The sequence below is a fragment of the Mastomys coucha genome, unplaced genomic scaffold (genome assembly GCF_008632895.1).
Source record: "Mastomys coucha isolate ucsf_1 unplaced genomic scaffold, UCSF_Mcou_1 pScaffold8, whole genome shotgun sequence".
Lineage (NCBI taxonomy): Eukaryota > Metazoa > Chordata > Mammalia > Rodentia > Muridae > Mastomys > Mastomys coucha.
This window is the reverse complement of record NW_022196914.1, coordinates 72867344-72875264: the sequence shown is the minus strand read 5'-3', so window position 1 is coordinate 72875264 and position 7921 is coordinate 72867344.

Sequence of the window (7921 nt, the reverse complement as noted above, 5' to 3'; positions counted from 1 at the left end):
GTTGTTGCTGCTGTTGTTGTTGTTGCTGTTGTAGTTGTTGCTGCTGCTGTTGTTGTTGTTGCTGTTGTAGTTGTTGCTGCTGCTGTTGTTGCTGCTGCTGTTGTTGTTCTAGGATTCCATTATGAAGTCCATGCCAGTCTCATGTACACTATTTTTCCCGTCTCATCCTCCCAAGCCCTGGGACTGTAAGTTTGCGCTGCCATGATCAGATTTTTGAGACATTTTTTGAATAGTGGGACAGATAAATGCATATTGTGTTAGAAAACGTCTTCAATGCACTTCAGAGTATTGTGTGAAAACACAGTCACTATGCACATCAATCCATCTGTTCATTCATCCAGCAACTAACCACTGAGCCCAACCTCCTGTGTGCCACCATACTTTACAATAGCCTGTGCTGTGTGCTGGGAAGGAGAGAAGAGATGAAGATAAACTTGACTCAAGGCAGTGCTTTTCTTGGATTTATCATCAGAGAGGACTAGATACATGTGCACACATTGATGATGATCTTTAATGAGACCAATAAAACTGTTTCAGAGGCTCTGAAGAATGCCAAGAAGCACATGACCATGTGCCAGATCAGGGCTCATGCTTGTACTCCACAAGGTTTTGATTGCCCTTACCTCCAGCCCACGTTAGCTGTCAGAGAGGCTAGCGGGCTGCTTCCTGCTGTCAGTGGCATCTCTTTGTGGGAATATCAGTGTGACTGTGGACAGAAGTTCAAGCTGAGTTCTATTTAGAGCATCTGGTGAGTCATTAATGTCACCTTAACAAAAGCCAGCTTCAGAGCCAACTTGTCATTACTTTATCTGAAAAGCATTCTGATCGGAATATTCTGATGAAACCGGAAGCAAGCTGAAAAGTCCTCCTAGCAGCCTGCCTGTCTTGTCTTTTGATCGGCCTAATGTGACCATCCTTACACTCACACTGCACTGTGTGACAAGAGCACCTATAGCTCTTAGTGCCTAGTGACATGTGTGTGTGTGTGTGGGGGGGCGGTTTCTTGCTCTACATAGTGAGTTCCAGGACAGCCGGAGATACATAGTGAGACCCTGTCTCCAAAACAAACAAGCAAACAAACTAACCAAGCAAACAAATGAAGGCTTTTTCTTAAAGGGAGTGGAGAGAGGAGATCATTTTCTGGTGGTTTTCGGCAGGGTTAACAATATGTTAACCAACCGAGCTTCAAAAAGTCTTTCCACTCCCGCAAAGTCTTTGAACCATCTGTGACTTTGGCCTCTGTGACATTTCCACACGTTCAGCATTGGCACTCACCACTTTGATTCCAGCAGAGAAGAGATAGGCTCAATGCAAAGACTTTGAAGCTGCAGTTATATCAGCTCAGTTTGAAAAACAACCTCTGTGGTTAAGCATGTTAAATCCCCCTGTACTCTCATAACAGTTCTGCTAAAGGTTATTTTTGTGGAGGTTGAAGGGTGAGTCGGGTAACAGATGTGGGTGCTCTCTCTGAAATGGGCTCAAAGGTGCTCATCTCCTAAGCCCGGTGCCTGCAGAGGCTCCTCATCAGATTTTACTCTATGCTTTGTTAAACGGCCACATGGAACAAAGCTACCAATACGCAGTGTTAACAAGGGGTCAAAGTGTCTAGACTTTTTGTACATTGATGGTGGGACTGTAATATGATAAAGACCATTTGGAAAAGTGCGGACATTTCTCATCAAATCAATTGTACAAGTAAAATACAGTGTAACAATTTCAATCTTACCTATTTAATCAAGAGAAATGAAACTATATAACTGGGGGCTGCAGAGATCACCCAGTGGTTAAGAGAATGTTCAGTTTGTGCAGAAGAGCTGAGTTATGGTTCCTAGCATTCGTGTTGAGTGCCTCACAACCACTTGTAACTCCAGCTCTAGGGGATCCAATGACCTCTTCTGGACCCACCTAGTACCCACATTACTGAACACACACACACACACACACACACACACACACACACACTCAAACACACTTAAAAATAAAACAAATTTTTAAAAAAATCCATAAAACTGGGCATGGAGTAGCTTGTGTGATACATACAGAAGACAAAAGAGTCAGGGTCATGACAAATCTGAGGAACTGTGGCATGGAGCAAGGGACAGGGAAACAAGATGAGGCGGAGCCAGGGTTAGTTAAGCTTTTTAGTTAGTGTAGAGGGGATTTTGGCTTCTATTCTGAGAATGATGAGAGAGTATTAAAATATTAAAAGCAGGAGGTGATCTCATCACACGTGACCTTTAAATAGATCAATCTATTTGCAGTTTAGGGATGGAGGCTGTTGAACGTCCCAGTGGAGCTGGGGTGATGTCCCAGTGGGGCTGGGGCTAGGAATGCATCCTTGAAAATGGCTTTTGTTAACCATGTAAGCTCCTCAGAGGGTTTCCACTGATGCGTGATAGTATTTGATTGAAACAAGAAAGGTAGGGTACATCTTTTTTAGCATATTTATTATACAATTCTTGACCCATAAAAATAAATTATAAACAATAAAAATATGAAAAACCAGAGCTAGAACATTATTATTCCAAAATATTATCTTGGCCTGTTTTGTTGTGACCGAATACCATGGACTGTGATCATTTTTAATTTAAGAAAATATGTTTGGGGCCGGACAGATGGCTCCATGGTCCAGGGGCTTGGGGTAGATTCCCAGCACCCACATGGTGGTCTATAACCATCTGTCACTCTAGCTCCAGGGCATTCAATACCCTCTTCTGCCTCTGAGGACACCAGGTATGGACATGGGGCACAGAAATACATTAAACAAACAAATAAACAGCAATTTTAAATTTACATGTATTTGTACATACATGCATGAGCACACAAGCACATGTGCTCACACACAGGAGTGTTTGAGTGCATGCATGCCATGGCTTACATGTTAAGGCCATGAGAGTTATCCTTCTACCTACCATGTTATGTTCTCAGGATTGAACATAGGTTATCAGGCGTGGTGACAAATACCTTTACCTGATGGTGAACCTTGCCAGCTCCAGGCTATGGTTTATAAAGAATAGAGGGTTTGCTTGTTTGTGTGTTGCTGTTGCTGCTTTTAGCATATAATCCTAGAGACTGGGAAATATAAGGACACAGTATCTGCATCTGGTGGGGATCAGACCACGATTGCCAGCTCTGGCCTCTCCTTTTCTTCTGGTCAAACCACTCATGCCACCTGGGAGAGCACATCCTCACAATCTTATTTAATCTTGATTACTCCCCAAAGGCCTAGATACAGACTGACATTACCAGCTGAATTTGGGGATCTCTGTGGGCAGTGCGCCCAGGACAGGGATGACTCTCAGTGGTAGCACCTTCTTTAAACAAGAGACTGTATTCAGTTTCTAGAAGAGATTGCAACCTGTTCTTGTAACACAATGCCTGGATTTTCTGACAGCACTTGCATGCATTAGAAGTGGCTGATGCAGACAATGTCTGTAAGGGAGTGGAGGAAGGATTCCCAGGAGGGGAGGCTGCTTAGATGGCACTGGCCACCTGTCAAATCCGGCAATCCTCTGCCACAAAGCACTAAAGACCATAGAGCTGCTGGGCGGTGGTGGCACACACCTTTAACCCCAGCACTTGGGAGGCAGAGGCAGGCAGATTTCTGAGTTCGAGGCCAGCCTGGTCTACAGAGTGAGTTCCAGGACAGCCAGGGTTATACAGAGAAATCCTGTCTTGGGAAAAAAAACAAAACAAAACATAGAGCCATGTTAAGAGTAGAGTTGTCAAGAACACTGATAGTGTGAACAATTAGTTTCTTAAAATCAAATATGGCATTGTAGCTACTTTTTGTTTCCTAGTTTGACTTTTGGGACAAATAAAATGAATCCATGTGTACATGACTCTCTCTCTCTCTCTTTGTGTGTGTGTATGTATATGAGTGTGTATTTGAGACAGACTCACTATATAGTCCAAGCTGAGCTTAAACTTCCTACCCTCTTGCCTCAGCCTCCATTTTCTTTTTTTTCTTTTTCTTTTCTTTTTTCTTTCTTTCTTTCTTTCCTTCTTTCTTTCTTTCTTTCTTTCTTTCTTTCTTTCTTTCTTTCTTTCTTTTTTTTTTGGATTTTCGAGACAGGGTTTATCTGTGTAGCCCTGGCTGTCCTGGAACTCACTCTGTAGACCAGGCTGGCCTCGAACTCAGAAATATGCCTGCCTCTGCCTCCCAAGTGCTGGGATTATAGCCCCCATTTTCTATTTAGTGGCAGGGGTTCGCAGACTGTCTTGTGGGATAAAGCCGTGAACTACAAATTATCTTTATATTTCACTTGATTAAACTTTTTAAATTTGAGGACTGGATACGCTGCTCAGAGGTATATAGATAGCATATACCCAGCACCCACAGGCCTTAGGTTCAATCCCCAACATTGCAAAACAAAAGCAAAAATAAGAGAAACCTTTTATAAGAAGGATAAAAAATAATACATAAAATGAACTTCATCAAAATAAAAAAAATTGTTTGTCTCTCAAAAAGGCACTACCAGGAATGAAAAGACAGTTTACAGAAGAGGAGAAAAATTTTGGAAGATATTTCTTTCAAGAGATCAATATCCAAGATGCTTTTTAAAATGTCCTACAGGTCAACAGCAAAACTCGCTTAAAATATGGGTGAAGCAATTGGACAGACATTTCTTTAAAGAAACACAAATGGCCAATAAGTTCTTGAACAAATGCTTGACACAAAGAATTGTTAAGGGACATGCAAATCAAAACCATAGGGAGATATCATTTCATACCCACTGGGATAGACATTCCCAAGGGGTCAATAAATAATTTGGCAGAGATGGACAGAAGTTGGAAACCATGTGCACTGTGGGTTAGAAATGTAAGATGGTACAGTTGTTGTGGAAGAGCGCTGCAATGTTCTTTCTCTTGCTCATATATACAAATATGGCATATATGGCATACAACATATCTATAAAACACTTTTATTATATATGTATGGGTGTTTTGCCTGTATGTATGTCTGTACACCATGCTCTGGCTATCCTGGAACTCACTCTGTAATCCAGGCTTTTGCAATTGATTAAATGATAGAAGTAATATTTTCTGACCCATGAAGATGTCATAAAACTCTAATTTCTGTATCCACAGATAAGTTGAATTGGAGCACAATCACATTTCTTCATTTATGTATTATCCATGACACTCTTGTGTCAACAGATTGCCTACAAATCAAAATACCTACCCAGATCTTCACAAGAAAAGCTGGTTGTTGAAACTACTGCCGAAAATAAAAGCCCATTGGAATAAAACAACTTAGGGGATGTGACTGGCTAGAAGGCATAACTTGGGCCAAGTGAATCATTTGAAAAGGGTACTTGTGATGTTCCTTGGGCTCCTTGGGAACTTAATGAGTCCAAGATGCGAGTCCTCAGCTCTGTTCATTGAGCTGAGCGCTGAAGCACTGTGCCTTGGTTTTCCTGTCTCTGGTCATTGTAGCAATGGATACGCCTTTAATGCAAGCAACAAAAACACAACCCAGTGCAGTTTAAATTTAGACATCTGTATATCTCTCATTAATGGTTCGAGAAATGAGGGGGTCCTGGAATTTTAATTTAGTGACTTAAAGATATGATTGAAGATTCATGTTCTTCATGCCCTCAGCATGACAACAGCCAATCATTGTGTTTTATGGTTAGAAGAGCTGATGAGGCCTGTCTTGGCCCCGTGTTCCACCAATGTCACATGAGGGCAATGCTTTATGTTGCCATGTGAGTCCATTTCTGGGATACTCCACATGTATCTTCTTGCTTTGGTAAGGGGATAGGATATTCTAATCAGCCTAGATCAATCATCTTATTTCTAGGGATCAATGATTCTGAAACCCAGTTACCCAATGGATGTGCAAAATGGTTTTTATTAGTAAATGAATGAACAGAGCCGAGTAGTGTCTGCCATAGTGCCCAAACATGGGCACAGTTAGATGTCTGCCACTTCCACTCCCAAGAATTCCATTTTCTCTAAAGTTGTTACAGCAACTTTACATATGTGTGTATGTGTGTGTGTGTCTATGTCTGTGTGTTATGTGTTGTCTGTGTATATGTATGTGTTGTGTGTCTGTGTGTCTGAGTGTGTGTCTGTGTCTGTGTGTGTCTTTGTGTCTGTCTCTCTGTGTGTAGCGCTTGTATATGTCTGTGTGTACCTGTGTGTCTGGATGTCTCTGTGTGTCTGTTTGCGTACAAGTACATGTGAATGTGTGCTTATGCTACTGAGTGAATCTGAGAGGTCAGAGGACAACTTTCAGGAGTTGATTTTCTCCCTTCAACATGTGAGTTCAAGGGATTGAACTCAGGTTGTCCAGCTTGGCAGCAGGTTCCTTTACTTACTAAGCTCACCCCCTTTTTTTGCATTGGTTTTCAGGATCCAAACTCAAGTCCTCCATATTTGTGTGGCAGGAACCTTACAGACTGAACTGCGTCTACAGCCCATAACACAGATTTTGAATACTGACTTACTCTTTTTAGGTGACATAACTCAGTAGTAGTCATCTCAATTTGTGGGTGGAAATAAAAGACTAAGATCAAACCGGTGCATGCAGAGTCTCAGATTCCCCCACCGGCTGCCCACACTCTCATTTTAGGAATAGGAGAAAGGCATACTTGATGGAAAGAGAGAAAAGGGGTTGGTGATGTCAGCGAGGGTTTCTAGCAGTGTGAAGCTAGGGACGGTGGTACAGGAGGGAAGTCTCAGGGCTGGGCATTCCCATGATCAAGGTTGGGACATTAGAACTAGGTGTGCTGGGAGGGTGGTAGGACTTTGTTCTCTCTCTGATGGGAAATGGCATTTTCAAACAGTGAGAAGTTTGAGACAAGGCTCCACAGTCAGATCTGCTCCAGGAAGACTGGCCTGACAGGAGCGAAAAAACCCTCTCCTGCTAGGAAGCTGCTTTTCTGTTGTAGCATCAGCCCTGCCTGTATCCTCCATGAGATCTTGTGTGTCCATTACGATAGCTCAGGTCTTCAGGATGGTCTAGGAAGGTTGGGTCTCCCTACCTCACAGCCAGCTCACACTCTGTCAGTGAATAGCTTCTAGGGCTAGATCACCTTCTCGTGGTTTTCCAGATATTGGAGAACCTCCTGTAAAGCTCCATCTGTATGCATCCGCCCCTGTGTGCAGCTTGGATGGAAGCTAGGATTCTTAGAACACTGGAATGAGGGTGAGAAGAGATGGGTGGTGTAAATTCTGAGCACCTCAAAGACAGGCTAGTTTCCTCTGTGGTTGGGGAGGGTGCTAGAATGATGGTGGAGGCACACTGAGTGTGAAGCAGCTGCCCTGTGACAGAGCAAAGAAAGGGGCAGAAGGATCTTAGAAGTGTGCTTTGCAACACGTACCTTCTTTCAAAATATTTTTTTTTTGGTATGCTAAGTAAATAGTTTCCCTTTTCTGCATAGCCATATGTCTATATGTCTATATGTCTACGCTAAACCTGTAGCCAGAATTTCGGAAAGATATCTTAGTTCAACCAGGATGGAGGTACACGTCTGTGATCCCAGCATGCAGGAGGGAGAAGCAAAGGATCATTCTGAATTTGATAGTAGTTGGGGTGACATAGTTCAAGGTCGGCCAGGGCTATGTTGAGAGACCCTGTCTCAATAAAACAAGAGAAAGAATACTTTATTAATTCATGTTCCCAGTTCCCTCTCAAAAAAAGATATATAAAATGCAATAACACATCACAAATAATAATTAAAAGTAAGAAAGACAACCAAAACTGGAGCCTGGAGTGTGTCTTTCCCATAATTACTAGGGAGTGACTTGGCTGTAGATTTGACTTTGGGCTTACCCATAACCAGCTCCAAATTTGTAATGTGGCTGCTTATGCACACAGTTGATAAGATATAAAAGAGCAATGGTCCAGAAGAAGCACAACCATTCCTGGAACTAAGACCAGAGGAAACTGTTGGAGAATCTTTCAAAAAGA